The sequence below is a fragment of the Schistocerca serialis genome, chromosome 9, assembly GCF_023864345.2.
Source record: "Schistocerca serialis cubense isolate TAMUIC-IGC-003099 chromosome 9, iqSchSeri2.2, whole genome shotgun sequence".
Taxonomy (NCBI): domain Eukaryota; kingdom Metazoa; phylum Arthropoda; class Insecta; order Orthoptera; family Acrididae; genus Schistocerca; species Schistocerca serialis.
Genome location: NC_064646.1, coordinates 445,489,167 through 445,502,758, shown reverse-complemented (window position 1 = coordinate 445,502,758; position 13,592 = coordinate 445,489,167). Strand labels below are relative to the sequence as shown.

At 53.1% G+C, this 13,592-nt stretch overlaps 45 non-coding genes across 45 annotated transcripts; 27 read left to right on the top strand and 18 right to left on the bottom strand.

Annotated features, from left to right (window-relative positions):
• The first annotated feature begins 100 nt into the window (after positions 1-100).
• Trnai-uau (transfer RNA isoleucine (anticodon UAU)) lies at positions 101-192 on the top strand. Its single transcript is given in 2 exon segments — positions 101-138; positions 157-192. It is a non-coding gene; the product is annotated as a tRNA-Ile (tRNA).
• Positions 193-299: 107 nt separating this feature from the next.
• Trnad-guc (transfer RNA aspartic acid (anticodon GUC)) lies at positions 300-371 on the top strand. Its single transcript has one exon. It is a non-coding gene; the product is annotated as a tRNA-Asp (tRNA).
• Positions 372-478: 107 nt separating this feature from the next.
• On the top strand, positions 479-550 carry Trnad-guc (transfer RNA aspartic acid (anticodon GUC)). Its single transcript has one exon. It is a non-coding gene; the product is annotated as a tRNA-Asp (tRNA).
• Positions 551-795: 245 nt separating this feature from the next.
• Positions 796-867, bottom strand: Trnam-cau (transfer RNA methionine (anticodon CAU)). The gene has a single exon. It is a non-coding gene; the product is annotated as a tRNA-Met (tRNA).
• A 287-nt stretch (positions 868-1,154) lies between these two features.
• On the bottom strand, positions 1,155-1,227 carry Trnar-acg (transfer RNA arginine (anticodon ACG)). Its single transcript has one exon. It is a non-coding gene; the product is annotated as a tRNA-Arg (tRNA).
• A 378-nt stretch (positions 1,228-1,605) lies between these two features.
• Trnai-uau (transfer RNA isoleucine (anticodon UAU)) lies at positions 1,606-1,697 on the top strand. The gene is given in 2 exon segments: positions 1,606-1,643; positions 1,662-1,697. It is a non-coding gene; the product is annotated as a tRNA-Ile (tRNA).
• Positions 1,698-1,804: 107 nt separating this feature from the next.
• Trnad-guc (transfer RNA aspartic acid (anticodon GUC)) lies at positions 1,805-1,876 on the top strand. Its single transcript has one exon. It is a non-coding gene; the product is annotated as a tRNA-Asp (tRNA).
• A 107-nt stretch (positions 1,877-1,983) lies between these two features.
• Trnad-guc (transfer RNA aspartic acid (anticodon GUC)) lies at positions 1,984-2,055 on the top strand. Its single transcript has one exon. It is a non-coding gene; the product is annotated as a tRNA-Asp (tRNA).
• Positions 2,056-2,300: 245 nt separating this feature from the next.
• On the bottom strand, positions 2,301-2,372 carry Trnam-cau (transfer RNA methionine (anticodon CAU)). Its single transcript has one exon. It is a non-coding gene; the product is annotated as a tRNA-Met (tRNA).
• Positions 2,373-2,659: 287 nt separating this feature from the next.
• Positions 2,660-2,732, bottom strand: Trnar-acg (transfer RNA arginine (anticodon ACG)). The gene has a single exon. It is a non-coding gene; the product is annotated as a tRNA-Arg (tRNA).
• Positions 2,733-3,110: 378 nt separating this feature from the next.
• Positions 3,111-3,202, top strand: Trnai-uau (transfer RNA isoleucine (anticodon UAU)). The gene is given in 2 exon segments: positions 3,111-3,148; positions 3,167-3,202. It is a non-coding gene; the product is annotated as a tRNA-Ile (tRNA).
• Positions 3,203-3,309: 107 nt separating this feature from the next.
• On the top strand, positions 3,310-3,381 carry Trnad-guc (transfer RNA aspartic acid (anticodon GUC)). The gene has a single exon. It is a non-coding gene; the product is annotated as a tRNA-Asp (tRNA).
• A 107-nt stretch (positions 3,382-3,488) lies between these two features.
• Trnad-guc (transfer RNA aspartic acid (anticodon GUC)) lies at positions 3,489-3,560 on the top strand. Its single transcript has one exon. It is a non-coding gene; the product is annotated as a tRNA-Asp (tRNA).
• Positions 3,561-3,805: 245 nt separating this feature from the next.
• On the bottom strand, positions 3,806-3,877 carry Trnam-cau (transfer RNA methionine (anticodon CAU)). Its single transcript has one exon. It is a non-coding gene; the product is annotated as a tRNA-Met (tRNA).
• Positions 3,878-4,164: 287 nt separating this feature from the next.
• Trnar-acg (transfer RNA arginine (anticodon ACG)) lies at positions 4,165-4,237 on the bottom strand. Its single transcript has one exon. It is a non-coding gene; the product is annotated as a tRNA-Arg (tRNA).
• A 378-nt stretch (positions 4,238-4,615) lies between these two features.
• On the top strand, positions 4,616-4,707 carry Trnai-uau (transfer RNA isoleucine (anticodon UAU)). The gene is given in 2 exon segments: positions 4,616-4,653; positions 4,672-4,707. It is a non-coding gene; the product is annotated as a tRNA-Ile (tRNA).
• A 107-nt stretch (positions 4,708-4,814) lies between these two features.
• Trnad-guc (transfer RNA aspartic acid (anticodon GUC)) lies at positions 4,815-4,886 on the top strand. The gene has a single exon. It is a non-coding gene; the product is annotated as a tRNA-Asp (tRNA).
• Positions 4,887-5,131: 245 nt separating this feature from the next.
• On the bottom strand, positions 5,132-5,203 carry Trnam-cau (transfer RNA methionine (anticodon CAU)). Its single transcript has one exon. It is a non-coding gene; the product is annotated as a tRNA-Met (tRNA).
• A 287-nt stretch (positions 5,204-5,490) lies between these two features.
• Positions 5,491-5,563, bottom strand: Trnar-acg (transfer RNA arginine (anticodon ACG)). The gene has a single exon. It is a non-coding gene; the product is annotated as a tRNA-Arg (tRNA).
• Positions 5,564-5,941: 378 nt separating this feature from the next.
• On the top strand, positions 5,942-6,033 carry Trnai-uau (transfer RNA isoleucine (anticodon UAU)). The gene is given in 2 exon segments: positions 5,942-5,979; positions 5,998-6,033. It is a non-coding gene; the product is annotated as a tRNA-Ile (tRNA).
• Positions 6,034-6,140: 107 nt separating this feature from the next.
• Trnad-guc (transfer RNA aspartic acid (anticodon GUC)) lies at positions 6,141-6,212 on the top strand. Its single transcript has one exon. It is a non-coding gene; the product is annotated as a tRNA-Asp (tRNA).
• Positions 6,213-6,319: 107 nt separating this feature from the next.
• Positions 6,320-6,391, top strand: Trnad-guc (transfer RNA aspartic acid (anticodon GUC)). Its single transcript has one exon. It is a non-coding gene; the product is annotated as a tRNA-Asp (tRNA).
• Positions 6,392-6,636: 245 nt separating this feature from the next.
• Trnam-cau (transfer RNA methionine (anticodon CAU)) lies at positions 6,637-6,708 on the bottom strand. Its single transcript has one exon. It is a non-coding gene; the product is annotated as a tRNA-Met (tRNA).
• Positions 6,709-6,995: 287 nt separating this feature from the next.
• On the bottom strand, positions 6,996-7,068 carry Trnar-acg (transfer RNA arginine (anticodon ACG)). Its single transcript has one exon. It is a non-coding gene; the product is annotated as a tRNA-Arg (tRNA).
• Positions 7,069-7,446: 378 nt separating this feature from the next.
• Trnai-uau (transfer RNA isoleucine (anticodon UAU)) lies at positions 7,447-7,538 on the top strand. Its single transcript is given in 2 exon segments — positions 7,447-7,484; positions 7,503-7,538. It is a non-coding gene; the product is annotated as a tRNA-Ile (tRNA).
• A 107-nt stretch (positions 7,539-7,645) lies between these two features.
• Trnad-guc (transfer RNA aspartic acid (anticodon GUC)) lies at positions 7,646-7,717 on the top strand. Its single transcript has one exon. It is a non-coding gene; the product is annotated as a tRNA-Asp (tRNA).
• Positions 7,718-7,824: 107 nt separating this feature from the next.
• Trnad-guc (transfer RNA aspartic acid (anticodon GUC)) lies at positions 7,825-7,896 on the top strand. Its single transcript has one exon. It is a non-coding gene; the product is annotated as a tRNA-Asp (tRNA).
• A 245-nt stretch (positions 7,897-8,141) lies between these two features.
• Trnam-cau (transfer RNA methionine (anticodon CAU)) lies at positions 8,142-8,213 on the bottom strand. The gene has a single exon. It is a non-coding gene; the product is annotated as a tRNA-Met (tRNA).
• A 287-nt stretch (positions 8,214-8,500) lies between these two features.
• Trnar-acg (transfer RNA arginine (anticodon ACG)) lies at positions 8,501-8,573 on the bottom strand. Its single transcript has one exon. It is a non-coding gene; the product is annotated as a tRNA-Arg (tRNA).
• Positions 8,574-8,951: 378 nt separating this feature from the next.
• Positions 8,952-9,043, top strand: Trnai-uau (transfer RNA isoleucine (anticodon UAU)). The gene is given in 2 exon segments: positions 8,952-8,989; positions 9,008-9,043. It is a non-coding gene; the product is annotated as a tRNA-Ile (tRNA).
• Positions 9,044-9,150: 107 nt separating this feature from the next.
• Positions 9,151-9,222, top strand: Trnad-guc (transfer RNA aspartic acid (anticodon GUC)). The gene has a single exon. It is a non-coding gene; the product is annotated as a tRNA-Asp (tRNA).
• A 107-nt stretch (positions 9,223-9,329) lies between these two features.
• Trnad-guc (transfer RNA aspartic acid (anticodon GUC)) lies at positions 9,330-9,401 on the top strand. The gene has a single exon. It is a non-coding gene; the product is annotated as a tRNA-Asp (tRNA).
• A 245-nt stretch (positions 9,402-9,646) lies between these two features.
• Positions 9,647-9,718, bottom strand: Trnam-cau (transfer RNA methionine (anticodon CAU)). The gene has a single exon. It is a non-coding gene; the product is annotated as a tRNA-Met (tRNA).
• A 287-nt stretch (positions 9,719-10,005) lies between these two features.
• Positions 10,006-10,078, bottom strand: Trnar-acg (transfer RNA arginine (anticodon ACG)). The gene has a single exon. It is a non-coding gene; the product is annotated as a tRNA-Arg (tRNA).
• A 378-nt stretch (positions 10,079-10,456) lies between these two features.
• Positions 10,457-10,548, top strand: Trnai-uau (transfer RNA isoleucine (anticodon UAU)). Its single transcript is given in 2 exon segments — positions 10,457-10,494; positions 10,513-10,548. It is a non-coding gene; the product is annotated as a tRNA-Ile (tRNA).
• Positions 10,549-10,655: 107 nt separating this feature from the next.
• On the top strand, positions 10,656-10,727 carry Trnad-guc (transfer RNA aspartic acid (anticodon GUC)). Its single transcript has one exon. It is a non-coding gene; the product is annotated as a tRNA-Asp (tRNA).
• Positions 10,728-10,834: 107 nt separating this feature from the next.
• Positions 10,835-10,906, top strand: Trnad-guc (transfer RNA aspartic acid (anticodon GUC)). The gene has a single exon. It is a non-coding gene; the product is annotated as a tRNA-Asp (tRNA).
• Positions 10,907-11,151: 245 nt separating this feature from the next.
• On the bottom strand, positions 11,152-11,223 carry Trnam-cau (transfer RNA methionine (anticodon CAU)). The gene has a single exon. It is a non-coding gene; the product is annotated as a tRNA-Met (tRNA).
• A 287-nt stretch (positions 11,224-11,510) lies between these two features.
• On the bottom strand, positions 11,511-11,583 carry Trnar-acg (transfer RNA arginine (anticodon ACG)). Its single transcript has one exon. It is a non-coding gene; the product is annotated as a tRNA-Arg (tRNA).
• Positions 11,584-11,961: 378 nt separating this feature from the next.
• Positions 11,962-12,053, top strand: Trnai-uau (transfer RNA isoleucine (anticodon UAU)). The gene is given in 2 exon segments: positions 11,962-11,999; positions 12,018-12,053. It is a non-coding gene; the product is annotated as a tRNA-Ile (tRNA).
• Positions 12,054-12,160: 107 nt separating this feature from the next.
• Positions 12,161-12,232, top strand: Trnad-guc (transfer RNA aspartic acid (anticodon GUC)). The gene has a single exon. It is a non-coding gene; the product is annotated as a tRNA-Asp (tRNA).
• Positions 12,233-12,477: 245 nt separating this feature from the next.
• Trnam-cau (transfer RNA methionine (anticodon CAU)) lies at positions 12,478-12,549 on the bottom strand. Its single transcript has one exon. It is a non-coding gene; the product is annotated as a tRNA-Met (tRNA).
• A 287-nt stretch (positions 12,550-12,836) lies between these two features.
• Trnar-acg (transfer RNA arginine (anticodon ACG)) lies at positions 12,837-12,909 on the bottom strand. Its single transcript has one exon. It is a non-coding gene; the product is annotated as a tRNA-Arg (tRNA).
• A 378-nt stretch (positions 12,910-13,287) lies between these two features.
• On the top strand, positions 13,288-13,379 carry Trnai-uau (transfer RNA isoleucine (anticodon UAU)). Its single transcript is given in 2 exon segments — positions 13,288-13,325; positions 13,344-13,379. It is a non-coding gene; the product is annotated as a tRNA-Ile (tRNA).
• Positions 13,380-13,486: 107 nt separating this feature from the next.
• Positions 13,487-13,558, top strand: Trnad-guc (transfer RNA aspartic acid (anticodon GUC)). The gene has a single exon. It is a non-coding gene; the product is annotated as a tRNA-Asp (tRNA).
• Positions 13,559-13,592: the final 34 nt, after the last annotated feature.

Genomic DNA, 13,592 nt, shown 5'->3' with positions numbered 1-13,592 from the left:
CCAAAGTCGCAGTATGGCATCAGGTGGCGATCGTATGTTTCTGTGGCCACCACTGGTTTGCAGCAAAGTGAATACCGCTAACTGAGAGCACTGTGTTGTAGCCCCAGTGGCGCAATTGGTTAGCGCACGGTACTTATAAGGCAGTAGCCGTGAGCAATGCCGGGGTTGTGAGTTCGAGCCTCACCTGGGGCATACTTTTATTTCTTAGCAGCTGTCTCTGACAGCAACAGGAGGCTAGGTTTGAGATGTATCAGCTATTTGAGTAACATAATTGTGCATTCGAGACGCTAGCTGCGTCTTCCTCGGTAGTATAGTGGTTAGTATCCCCGCCTGTCACGCGGGAGACCGGGGTTCGATTCCCCGCCGGGGAGGCACATCCGATTTTTAATTGCTGCTCTATCACTCGCCGAACTTAGTGTAGGACGTTTGCGGCTACTAGCACCATATCTCTCGCACACAGGCATGTGTGTACAGCGCATCCTCGGTAGTATAGTGGTTAGTATCCCCGCCTGTCACGCGGGAGACCGGAGTTCGATTCCCCGCCGGGGAGATGCGATTTTTATCTCACAAACCTGTTCGAGTGTTGCGCGTATGGGGGTCGTAAGAGCATTAACTTTGCGATCGTGGAGTGTAGTTGGTGCGAAATCTTAAAAAATGCTACATCTTAGGAAGTGGTTCTCGCATTCTTCACACTTCAGAATTACGGGGTTTGCTGTTAACGCTGAATCAAAGCACCCCAGCCGACGCTGTGGGCGTAATAATCGAGCTCGACACAGTCCGCAAAAGAAATAATTTTAGCAGAGCGTGGTTTCGATCCACGGACCTCTGGGTTATGGGCCCAGCACGCTTCCACTGCGCCACTCTGCTGGCTGGGGTTGCGCCGGCTCTGCGCCACGTGACGTGGGACACTTGGAAAGTGTCGTCTGCGTCGCTTTCACACGCCTGTATTTAATTGCGTATCATCTCCTACAGCTCTCAGCTTGACTTGTCTCGACTTTGCTCGACTGACGCTACGCTGACGCTTGCAGGCAGCGATATTTACCACGATCGACTCGACATGCAGCTGCGAGATGCACAGGAGCAACAAAGCACTCCACGATGCGGCGACATACGAAATCCACTGGCCAGCTACGCGTCGGCAACTAACAAAATGCCGACCCTGCCAGGATTCGAACCTGGAATCTTCTGATCCGTAGTCAGACGCGTTATCCGTTGCGCCACAGGGCCAGTGGCAGCATTTCTTTCTACGAGACAAGTGCAATTCGCTAAGAAACGTGTTCTCCATGGCTGAGCAAGCTCCCAAGGAAGGTACCTCTCGTCCAGCTGCGTGGCCGCAGTGCGCCTGCAGAGCTTAGAGCTTGCCACGCATCTGCTCTCGCTGTTCGACAGGTAGCAGAAGGCAAGGCGCGCGTTTTCCCGCGTTTTCTCGACGACCAGAGCCGGTTGATGTGCATGTAAGCGTAGCATATGAAACAAGAATAGCACGAAGCATTGGTAGTCAGGTGCCAAAGTCGCAGTATGGCATCAGGTGGCGATCGTATGTTTCTGTGGCCACCACTGGTTTGCAGCAAAGTGAATACCGCTAACTGAGAGCACTGTGTTGTAGCCCCAGTGGCGCAATTGGTTAGCGCACGGTACTTATAAGGCAGTAGCCGTGAGCAATGCCGGGGTTGTGAGTTCGAGCCTCACCTCGGGCATACTTTTAATTCTTAGCAGCTGTCTCTGACAGCAACAGGAGGCTAGGTTTGAGATGTATCAGCTATTTGAGTAACATAATTGTGCATTCGAGACGCTAGCTGCGTCTTCCTCGGTAGTATAGTGGTTAGTATCCCCGCCTGTCACGCGGGAGACCGGGGTTCGATTCCCCGCCGGGGAGGCACATCCGATTTTTAATTGCTGCTCTATCACTCGCCGAACTTAGTGTAGGACGTTTGCGGCTACTAGCACCATATCTCTCGCACACAGGCATGTGTGTACAGCGCATCCTCGGTAGTATAGTGGTTAGTATCCCCGCCTGTCACGCGGGAGACCGGAGTTCGATTCCCCGCCGGGGAGATGCGATTTTTATCTCACAAACCTGTTCGAGTGTTGCGCGTATGGGGGTCGTAAGAGCATTAACTTTGCGATCGTGGAGTGTAGTTGGTGCGAAATCTTAAAAAATGCTACATCTTAGGAAGTGGTTCTCGCATTCTTCACACTTCAGAATTACGGGGTTTGCTGTTAACGCTGAATCAAAGCACCCCAGCCGACGCTGTGGGCGTAATAATCGAGCTCGACACAGTCCGCAAAAGAAATAATTTTAGCAGAGCGTGGTTTCGATCCACGGACCTCTGGGTTATGGGCCCAGCACGCTTCCACTGCGCCACTCTGCTGGCTGGGGTTGCGCCGGCTCTGCGCCACGTGACGTGGGACACTTGGAAAGTGTCGTCTGCGTCGCTTTCACACGCCTGTATTTAATTGCGTATCATCTCCTACAGCTCTCAGCTTGACTTGTCTCGACTTTGCTCGACTGACGCTACGCTGACGCTTGCAGGCAGCGATATTTACCACGATCGACTCGACATGCAGCTGCGAGATGCACAGGAGCAACAAAGCACTCCACGATGCGGCGACATACGAAATCCACTGGCCAGCTACGCGTCGGCAACTAACAAAATGCCGACCCTGCCAGGATTCGAACCTGGAATCTTCTGATCCGTAGTCAGACGCGTTATCCGTTGCGCCACAGGGCCAGTGGCAGCATTTCTTTCTACGAGACAAGTGCAATTCGCTAAGAAACGTGTTCTCCATGGCTGAGCAAGCTCCCAAGGAAGGTACCTCTCGTCCAGCTGCGTGGCCGCAGTGCGCCTGCAGAGCTTAGAGCTTGCCACGCATCTGCTCTCGCTGTTCGACAGGTAGCAGAAGGCAAGGCGCGCGTTTTCCCGCGTTTTCTCGACGACCAGAGCCGGTTGATGTGCATGTAAGCGTAGCATATGAAACAAGAATAGCACGAAGCATTGGTAGTCAGGTGCCAAAGTCGCAGTATGGCATCAGGTGGCGATCGTATGTTTCTGTGGCCACCACTGGTTTGCAGCAAAGTGAATACCGCTAACTGAGAGCACTGTGTTGTAGCCCCAGTGGCGCAATTGGTTAGCGCACGGTACTTATAAGGCAGTAGCCGTGAGCAATGCCGGGGTTGTGAGTTCGAGCCTCACCTCGGGCATACTTTTAATTCTTAGCAGCTGTCTCTGACAGCAACAGGAGGCTAGGTTTGAGATGTATCAGCTATTTGAGTAACATAATTGTGCATTCGAGACGCTAGCTGCGTCTTCCTCGGTAGTATAGTGGTTAGTATCCCCGCCTGTCACGCGGGAGACCGGGGTTCGATTCCCCGCCGGGGAGGCACATCCGATTTTTAATTGCTGCTCTATCACTCGCCGAACTTAGTGTAGGACGTTTGCGGCTACTAGCACCATATCTCTCGCACACAGGCATGTGTGTACAGCGCATCCTCGGTAGTATAGTGGTTAGTATCCCCGCCTGTCACGCGGGAGACCGGAGTTCGATTCCCCGCCGGGGAGATGCGATTTTTATCTCACAAACCTGTTCGAGTGTTGCGCGTATGGGGGTCGTAAGAGCATTAACTTTGCGATCGTGGAGTGTAGTTGGTGCGAAATCTTAAAAAATGCTACATCTTAGGAAGTGGTTCTCGCATTCTTCACACTTCAGAATTACGGGGTTTGCTGTTAACGCTGAATCAAAGCACCCCAGCCGACGCTGTGGGCGTAATAATCGAGCTCGACACAGTCCGCAAAAGAAAAAATTTTAGCAGAGCGTGGTTTCGATCCACGGACCTCTGGGTTATGGGCCCAGCACGCTTCCACTGCGCCACTCTGCTGGCTGGGGTTGCGCCGGCTCTGCGCCACGTGACGTGGGACACTTGGAAAGTGTCGTCTGCGTCGCTTTCACACGCCTGTATTTAATTGCGTATCATCTCCTACAGCTCTCAGCTTGACTTGTCTCGACTTTGCTCGACTGACGCTACGCTGACGCTTGCAGGCAGCGATATTTACCACGATCGACTCGACATGCAGCTGCGAGATGCACAGGAGCAACAAAGCACTCCACGATGCGGCGACATACGAAATCCACTGGCCAGCTACGCGTCGGCAACTAACAAAATGCCGACCCTGCCAGGATTCGAACCTGGAATCTTCTAATCCGTAGTCAGACGCGTTATCCGTTGCGCCACAGGGCCAGTGGCAGCATTTCTTTCTACGAGACAAGTGCAATTCGCTAAGAAACGTGTTCTCCATGGCTGAGCAAGCTCCCAAGGAAGGTACCTCTCGTCCAGCTGCGTGGCCGCAGTGCGCCTGCAGAGCTTAGAGCTTGCCACGCATCTGCTCTCGCTGTTCGACAGGTAGCAGAAGGCAAGGCGCGCGTTTTCCCGCGTTTTCTCGACGACAAGAGCCGGTTGATGTGCATGTAAGCGTAGCATATGAAACAAGAATAGCACGAAGCATTGGTAGTCAGGTGCCAAAGTCGCAGTATGGCATCAGGTGGCGATCGTATGTTTCTGTGGCCACCACTGGTTTGCAGCAAAGTGAATACCGCTAACTGAGAGCACTGTGTTGTAGCCCCAGTGGCGCAATTGGTTAGCGCACGGTACTTATAAGGCAGTAGCCGTGAGCAATGCCGGGGTTGTGAGTTCGAGCCTCACCTCGGGCATACTTTTAATTCTTAGCAGCTGTCTCTGACAGCAACAGGAGGCTAGGTTTGAGATGTATCAGCTATTTGAGTAACATAATTGTGCATTCGAGACGCTAGCTGCGTCTTCCTCGGTAGTATAGTGGTTAGTATCCCCGCCTGTCACGCGGGAGACCGGGGTTCGATTCCCCGCCGGGGAGATGCGATTTTTATCTCACAAACCTGTTCGAGTGTTGCGCGTATGGGGGTCGTAAGAGCATAAACTTTGCGATCGTGGAGTGTAGTTGGTGCGAAATCTTAAAAAATGCTACATCTTAGGAAGTGGTTCTCGCATTCTTCACACTTCAGAATTACGGGGTTTGCTGTTAACGCTGAATCAAAGCACCCCAGCCGACGCTGTGGGCGTAATAATCGAGCTCGACACAGTCCGCAAAAGAAATAATTTTAGCAGAGCGTGGTTTCGATCCACGGACCTCTGGGTTATGGGCCCAGCACGCTTCCACTGCGCCACTCTGCTGGCTGGGGTTGCGCCGGCTCTGCGCCACGTGACGTGGGACACTTGGAAAGTGTTGTCTGCGTCGCTTTCACACGCCTGTATTTAATTGCGTATCATCTCCTACAGCTCTCAGCTTGACTTGTCTCGACTTTGCTCGACTGACGCTACGCTGACGCTTGCAGGCAGCGATATTTACCACGATCGAGTCGACATGCAGCTGCGAGATGCACAGGAGCAACAAAGCACTCCACGATGCGGCGACATACGAAATCCACTGGCCAGCTACGCGTCGGCAACTAACAAAATGCCGACCCTGCCAGGATTCGAACCTGGAATCTTCTGATCCGTAGTCAGACGCGTTATCCGTTGCGCCACAGGGCCAGTGGCAGCATTTCTTTCTACGAGACAAGTGCAATTCGCTAAGAAACGTGTTCTCCATGGCTGAGCAAGCTCCCAAGGAAGGTACCTCTCGTCCAGCTGCGTGGCCGCAGTGCGCCTGCAGAGCTTAGAGCTTGCCACGCATCTGCTCTCGCTGTTCGACAGGTAGCAGAAGGCAAGGCGCGCGTTTTCCCGCGTTTTCTCGACGACCAGAGCCGGTTGATGTGCATGTAAGCGTAGCATATGAAACAAGAATAGCACGAAGCATTGGTAGTCAGGTGCCAAAGTCGCAGTATGGCATCAGGTGGCGATCGTATGTTTCTGTGGCCACCACTGGTTTGCAGCAAAGTGAATACCGCTAACTGAGAGCACTGTGTTGTAGCCCCAGTGGCGCAATTGGTTAGCGCACGGTACTTATAAGGCAGTAGCCGTGAGCAATGCCGGGGTTGTGAGTTCGAGCCTCACCTCGGGCATACTTTTAATTCTTAGCAGCTGTCTCTGACAGCAACAGGAGGCTAGGTTTGAGATGTATCAGCTATTTGAGTAACATAATTGTGCATTCGAGACGCTAGCTGCGTCGTCCTCGGTAGTATAGTGGTTAGTATCCCCGCCTGTCACGCGGGAGACCGGGGTTCGATTCCCCGCCGGGGAGGCACATCCGATTTTTAATTGCTGCTCTATCACTCGCCGAACTTAGTGTAGGACGTTTGCGGCTACTAGCACCATATCTCTCGCACACAGGCATGTGTGTACAGCGCATCCTCGGTAGTATAGTGGTTAGTATCCCCGCCTGTCACGCGGGAGACCGGAGTTCGATTCCCCGCCGGGGAGATGCGATTTTTATCTCACAAACCTGTTCGAGTGTTGCGCGTATGGGGGTCGTAAGAGCATTAACTTTGCGATCGTGGAGTGTAGTTGGTGCGAAATCTTAAAAAATGCTACATCTTAGGAAGTGGTTCTCGCATTCTTCACACTTCAGAATTACGGGGTTTGCTGTTAACGCTGAATCAAAGCACCCCAGCCGACGCTGTGGGCGTAATAATCGAGCTCGACACAGTCCGCAAAAGAAATAATTTTAGCAGAGCGTGGTTTCGATCCACGGACCTCTGGGTTATGGGCCCAGCACGCTTCCACTGCGCCACTCTGCTGGCTGGGGTTGCGCCGGCTCTGCGCCACGTGACGTGGGACACTTGGAAAGTGTCGTCTGCGTCGCTTTCACACGCCTGTATTTAATTGCGTATCATCTCCTACAGCTCTCAGCTTGACTTGTCTCGACTTTGCTCGACTGACGCTACGCTGACGCTTGCAGGCAGCGATATTTACCACGATCGACTCGACATGCAGCTGCGAGATGCACAGGAGCAACAAAGCACTCCACGATGCGGCGACATACGAAATCCACTGGCCAGCTACGCGTCGGCAACTAACAAAATGCCGACCCTGCCAGGATTCGAACCTGGAATCTTCTGATCCGTAGTCAGACGCGTTATCCGTTGCGCCACAGGGCCAGTGGCAGCATTTCTTTCTACGAGACAAGTGCAATTCGCTAAGAAACGTGTTCTCCATGGCTGAGCAAGCTCCCAAGGAAGGTACCTCTCGTCCAGCTGCGTGGCCGCAGTGCGCCTGCAGAGCTTAGAGCTTGCCACGCATCTGCTCTCGCTGTTCGACAGGTAGCAGAAGGCAAGGCGCGCGTTTTCCCGCGTTTTCTCGACGACCAGAGCCGGTTGATGTGCATGTAAGCGTAGCATATGAAACAAGAATAGCACGAAGCATTGGTAGTCAGGTGCCAAAGTCGCAGTATGGCATCAGGTGGCGATCGTATGTTTCTGTGGCCACCACTGGTTTGCAGCAAAGTGAATACCGCTAACTGAGAGCACTGTGTTGTAGCCCCAGTGGCGCAATTGGTTAGCGCACGGTACTTATAAGGCAGTAGCCGTGAGCAATGCCGGGGTTGTGAGTTCGAGCCTCACCTCGGGCATACTTTTAATTCTTAGCAGCTGTCTCTGACAGCAACAGGAGGCTAGGTTTGAGATGTATCAGCTATTTGAGTAACATAATTGTGCATTCGAGACGCTAGCTGCGTCTTCCTCGGTAGTATAGTGGTTAGTATCCCCGCCTGTCACGCGGGAGACCGGGGTTCGATTCCCCGCCGGGGAGGCACATCCGATTTTTAATTGCTGCTCTATCACTCGCCGAACTTAGTGTAGGACGTTTGCGGCTACTAGCACCATATCTCTCGCACACAGGCATGTGTGTACAGCGCATCCTCGGTAGTATAGTGGTTAGTATCCCCGCCTGTCACGCGGGAGACCGGAGTTCGATTCCCCGCCGGGGAGATGCGATTTTTATCTCACAAACCTGTTCGAGTGTTGCGCGTATGGGGGTCGTAAGAGCATTAACTTTGCGATCGTGGAGTGTAGTTGGTGCGAAATCTTAAAAAATGCTACATCTTAGGAAGTGGTTCTCGCATTCTTCACACTTCAGAATTACGGGGTTTGCTGTTAACGCTGAATCAAAGCACCCCAGCCGACGCTGTGGGCGTAATAATCGAGCTCGACACAGTCCGCAAAAGAAATAATTTTAGCAGAGCGTGGTTTCGATCCACGGACCTCTGGGTTATGGGCCCAGCACGCTTCCACTGCGCCACTCTGCTGGCTGGGGTTGCGCCGGCTCTGCGCCACGTGACGTGGGACACTTGGAAAGTGTCGTCTGCGTCGCTTTCACACGCCTGTATTTAATTGCGTATCATCTCCTACAGCTCTCAGCTTGACTTGTCTCGACTTTGCTCGACTGACGCTACGCTGACGCTTGCAGGCAGCGATATTTACCACGATCGACTCGACATGCAGCTGCGAGATGCACAGGAGCAACAAAGCACTCCACGATGCGGCGACATACGAAATCCACTGGCCAGCTACGCGTCGGCAACTAACAAAATGCCGACCCTGCCAGGATTCGAACCTGGAATCTTCTGATCCGTAGTCAGACGCGTTATCCGTTGCGCCACAGGGCCAGTGGCAGCATTTCTTTCTACGAGACAAGTGCAATTCGCTAAGAAACGTGTTCTCCATGGCTGAGCAAGCTCCCAAGGAAGGTACCTCTCGTCCAGCTGCGTGGCCGCAGTGCGCCTGCAGAGCTTAGAGCTTGCCACGCATCTGCTCTCGCTGTTCGACAGGTAGCAGAAGGCAAGGCGCGCGTTTTCCCGCGTTTTCTCGACGACCAGAGCCGGTTGATGTGCATGTAAGCGTAGCATATGAAACAAGAATAGCACGAAGCATTGGTAGTCAGGTGCCAAAGTCGCAGTATGGCATCAGGTGGCGATCGTATGTTTCTGTGGCCACCACTGGTTTGCAGCAAAGTGAATACCGCTAACTGAGAGCACTGTGTTGTAGCCCCAGTGGCGCAATTGGTTAGCGCACGGTACTTATAAGGCAGTAGCCGTGAGCAATGCCGGGGTTGTGAGTTCGAGCCTCACCTCGGGCATACTTTTAATTCTTAGCAGCTGTCTCTGACAGCAACAGGAGGCTAGGTTTGAGATGTATCAGCTATTTGAGTAACATAATTGTGCATTCGAGACGCTAGCTGCGTCTTCCTCGGTAGTATAGTGGTTAGTATCCCCGCCTGTCACGCGGGAGACCGGGGTTCGATTCCCCGCCGGGGAGGCACATCCGATTTTTAATTGCTGCTCTATCACTCGCCGAACTTAGTGTAGGACGTTTGCGGCTACTAGCACCATATCTCTCGCACACAGGCATGTGTGTACAGCGCATCCTCGGTAGTATAGTGGTTAGTATCCCCGCCTGTCACGCGGGAGACCGGAGTTCGATTCCCCGCCGGGGAGATGCGATTTTTATCTCACAAACCTGTTCGAGTGTTGCGCGTATGGGGGTCGTAAGAGCATTAACTTTGCGATCGTGGAGTGTAGTTGGTGCGAAATCTTAAAAAATGCTACATCTTAGGAAGTGGTTCTCGCATTCTTCACACTTCAGAATTACGGGGTTTGCTGTTAACGCTGAATCAAAGCACCCCAGCCGACGCTGTGGGCGTAATAATCGAGCTCGACACAGTCCGCAAAAGAAATAATTTTAGCAGAGCGTGGTTTCGATCCACGGACCTCTGGGTTATGGGCCCAGCACGCTTCCACTGCGCCACTCTGCTGGCTGGGGTTGCGCCGGCTCTGCGCCACGTGACGTGGGACACTTGGAAAGTGTCGTCTGCGTCGCTTTCACACGCCTGTATTTAATTGCGTATCATCTCCTACAGCTCTCAGCTTGACTTGTCTCGACTTTGCTCGACTGACGCTACGCTGACGCTTGCAGGCAGCGATATTTACCACGATCGACTCGACATGCAGCTGCGAGATGCACAGGAGCAACAAAGCACTCCACGATGCGGCGACATACGAAATCCACTGGCCAGCTACGCGTCGGCAACTAACAAAATGCCGACCCTGCCAGGATTCGAACCTGGAATCTTCTGATCCGTAGTCAGACGCGTTATCCGTTGCGCCACAGGGCCAGTGGCAGCATTTCTTTCTACGAGACAAGTGCAATTCGCTAAGAAACGTGTTCTCCATGGCTGAGCAAGCTCCCAAGGAAGGTACCTCTCGTCCAGCTGCGTGGCCGCAGTGCGCCTGCAGAGCTTAGAGCTTGCCACGCATCTGCTCTCGCTGTTCGACAGGTAGCAGAAGGCAAGGCGCGCGTTTTCCCGCGTTTTCTCGACGACCAGAGCCGGTTGATGTGCATGTAAGCGTAGCATATGAAACAAGAATAGCACGAAGCATTGGTAGTCAGGTGCCAAAGTCGCAGTATGGCATCAGGTGGCGATCGTATGTTTCTGTGGCCACCACTGGTTTGCAGCAAAGTGAATACCGCTAACTGAGAGCACTGTGTTGTAGCCCCAGTGGCGCAATTGGTTAGCGCACGGTACTTATAAGGCAGTAGCCGTGAGCAATGCCGGGGTTGTGAGTTCGAGCCTCACCTCGGGCATACTTTTAATTCTTAGCAGCTGTCTCTGACAGCAACAGGAGGCTAGGTTTGAGATGTATCAGCTATTTGAGTAACATAATTGTGCATTCGAGACGCTAGCTGCGTCTTCCTCGGTAGTATAGTGGTTAGTATCCCCGCCTGTCACGCGGGAGACCGGGGTTCGATTCCCCGCCGGGGAGGCACATCCGATTTTTAATTGCTGCTCTATCACTCGCCGAACTTAGTGTAGGACGTTTGCGGCTACTAGCACCATATCTCTCGCACACAGGCATGTGTGTACAGCGCATCCTCGGTAGTATAGTGGTTAGTATCCCCGCCTGTCACGCGGGAGACCGGAGTTCGATTCCCCGCCGGGGAGATGCGATTTTTATCTCACAAACCTGTTCGAGTGTTGCGCGTATGGGGGTCGTAAGAGCATTAACTTTGCGATCGTGGAGTGTAGTTGGTGCGAAATCTTAAAAAATGCTACATCTTAGGAAGTGGTTCTCGCATTCTTCACACTTCAGAATTACGGGGTTTGCTGTTAACGCTGAATCAAAGCACCCCAGCCGACGCTGTGGGCGTAATAATCGAGCTCGACACAGTCCGCAAAAGAAATAATTTTAGCAGAGCGTGGTTTCGATCCACGGACCTCTGGGTTATGGGCCCAGCACGCTTCCACTGCGCCACTCTGCTGGCTGGGGTTGCGCCGGCTCTGCGCCACGTGACGTGGGACACTTGGAAAGTGTCGTCTGCGTCGCTTTCACACGCCTGTATTTAATTGCGTATCATCTCCTACAGCTCTCAGCTTGACTTGTCTCGACTTTGCTCGACTGACGCTACGCTGACGCTTGCAGGCAGCGATATTTACCACGATCGACTCGACATGCAGCTGCGAGATGCACAGGAGCAACAAAGCACTCCACGATGCGGCGACATACGAAATCCACTGGCCAGCTACGCGTCGGCAACTAACAAAATGCCGACCCTGCCAGGATTCGAACCTGGAATCTTCTGATCCGTAGTCAGACGCGTTATCCGTTGCGCCACAGGGCCAGTGGCAGCATTTCTTTCTACGAGACAAGTGCAATTCGCTAAGAAACGTGTTCTCCATGGCTGAGCAAGCTCCCAAGGAAGGTACCTCTCGTCCAGCTGCGTGGCCGCAGTGCGCCTGCAGAGCTTAGAGCTTGCCACGCATCTGCTCTCGCTGTTCGACAGGTAGCAGAAGGCAAGGCGCGCGTTTTCCCGCGTTTTCTCGACGACCAGAGCCGGTTGATGTGCATGTAAGCGTAGCATATGAAACAAGAATAGCACGAAGCATTGGTAGTCAGGTGCCAAAGTCGCAGTATGGCATCAGGTGGCGATCGTATGTTTCTGTGGCCACCACTGGTTTGCAGCAAAGTGAATACCGCTAACTGAGAGCACTGTGTTGTAGCCCCAGTGGCGCAATTGGTTAGCGCACGGTACTTATAAGGCAGTAGCCGTGAGCAATGCCGGGGTTGTGAGTTCGAGCCTCACCTCGGGCATACTTTTAATTCTTAGCAGCTGTCTCTGACAGCAACAGGAGGCTAGGTTTGAGATGTATCAGCTATTTGAGTAACATAATTGTGCATTCGAGACGCTAGCTGCGTCTTCCTCGGTAGTATAGTGGTTAGTATCCCCGCCTGTCACGCGGGAGACCGGGGTTCGATTCCCCGCCGGGGAGATGCGATTTTTATCTCACAAACCTGTTCGAGTGTTGCGCGTATGGGGGTCGTAAGAGCATAAACTTTGCGATCGTGGAGTGTAGTTGGTGCGAAATCTTAAAAAATGCTACATCTTAGGAAGTGGTTCTCGCATTCTTCACACTTCAGAATTACGGGGTTTGCTGTTAACGCTGAATCAAAGCACCCCAGCCGACGCTGTGGGCGTAATAATCGAGCTCGACACAGTCCGCAAAAGAAATAATTTTAGCAGAGCGTGGTTTCGATCCACGGACCTCTGGGTTATGGGCCCAGCACGCTTCCACTGCGCCACTCTGCTGGCTGGGGTTGCGCCGGCTCTGCGCCACGTGACGTGGGACACTTGGAAAGTGTTGTCTGCGTCGCTTTCACACGCCTGTATTTAATTGCGTATCATCTCCTACAGCTCTCAGCTTGACTTGTCTCGACTTTGCTCGACTGACGCTACGCTGACGCTTGCAGGCAGCGATATTTACCACGATCGAGTCGACATGCAGCTGCGAGATGCACAGGAGCAACAAAGCACTCCACGATGCGGCGACATACGAAATCCACTGGCCAGCTACGCGTCGGCAACTAACAAAATGCCGACCCTGCCAGGATTCGAACCTGGAATCTTCTGATCCGTAGTCAGACGCGTTATCCGTTGCGCCACAGGGCCAGTGGCAGCATTTCTTTCTACGAGACAAGTGCAATTCGCTAAGAAACGTGTTCTCCATGGCTGAGCAAGCTCCCAAGGAAGGTACCTCTCGTCCAGCTGCGTGGCCGCAGTGCGCCTGCAGAGCTTAGAGCTTGCCACGCATCTGCTCTCGCTGTTCGACAGGTAGCAGAAGGCAAGGCGCGCGTTTTCCCGCGTTTTCTCGACGACCAGAGCCGGTTGATGTGCATGTAAGCGTAGCATATGAAACAAGAATAGCACGAAGCATTGGTAGTCAGGTGCCAAAGTCGCAGTATGGCATCAGGTGGCGATCGTATGTTTCTGTGGCCACCACTGGTTTGCAGCAAAGTGAATACCGCTAACTGAGAGCACTGTGTTGTAGCCCCAGTGGCGCAATTGGTTAGCGCACGGTACTTATAAGGCAGTAGCCGTGAGCAATGCCGGGGTTGTGAGTTCGAGCCTCACCTCGGGCATACTTTTAATTCTTAGCAGCTGTCTCTGACAGCAACAGGAGGCTAGGTTTGAGATGTATCAGCTATTTGAGTAACATAATTGTGCATTCGAGACGCTAGCTGCGTCTTCCTCGGTAGTATAGTGGTTAGTATCCCCGCCTGTCACGCGGGAGACCGGGGTTCGATTCCCCGCCGGGGAGGCACATCCGATTTTTAATTGCTGCTCTATCACTC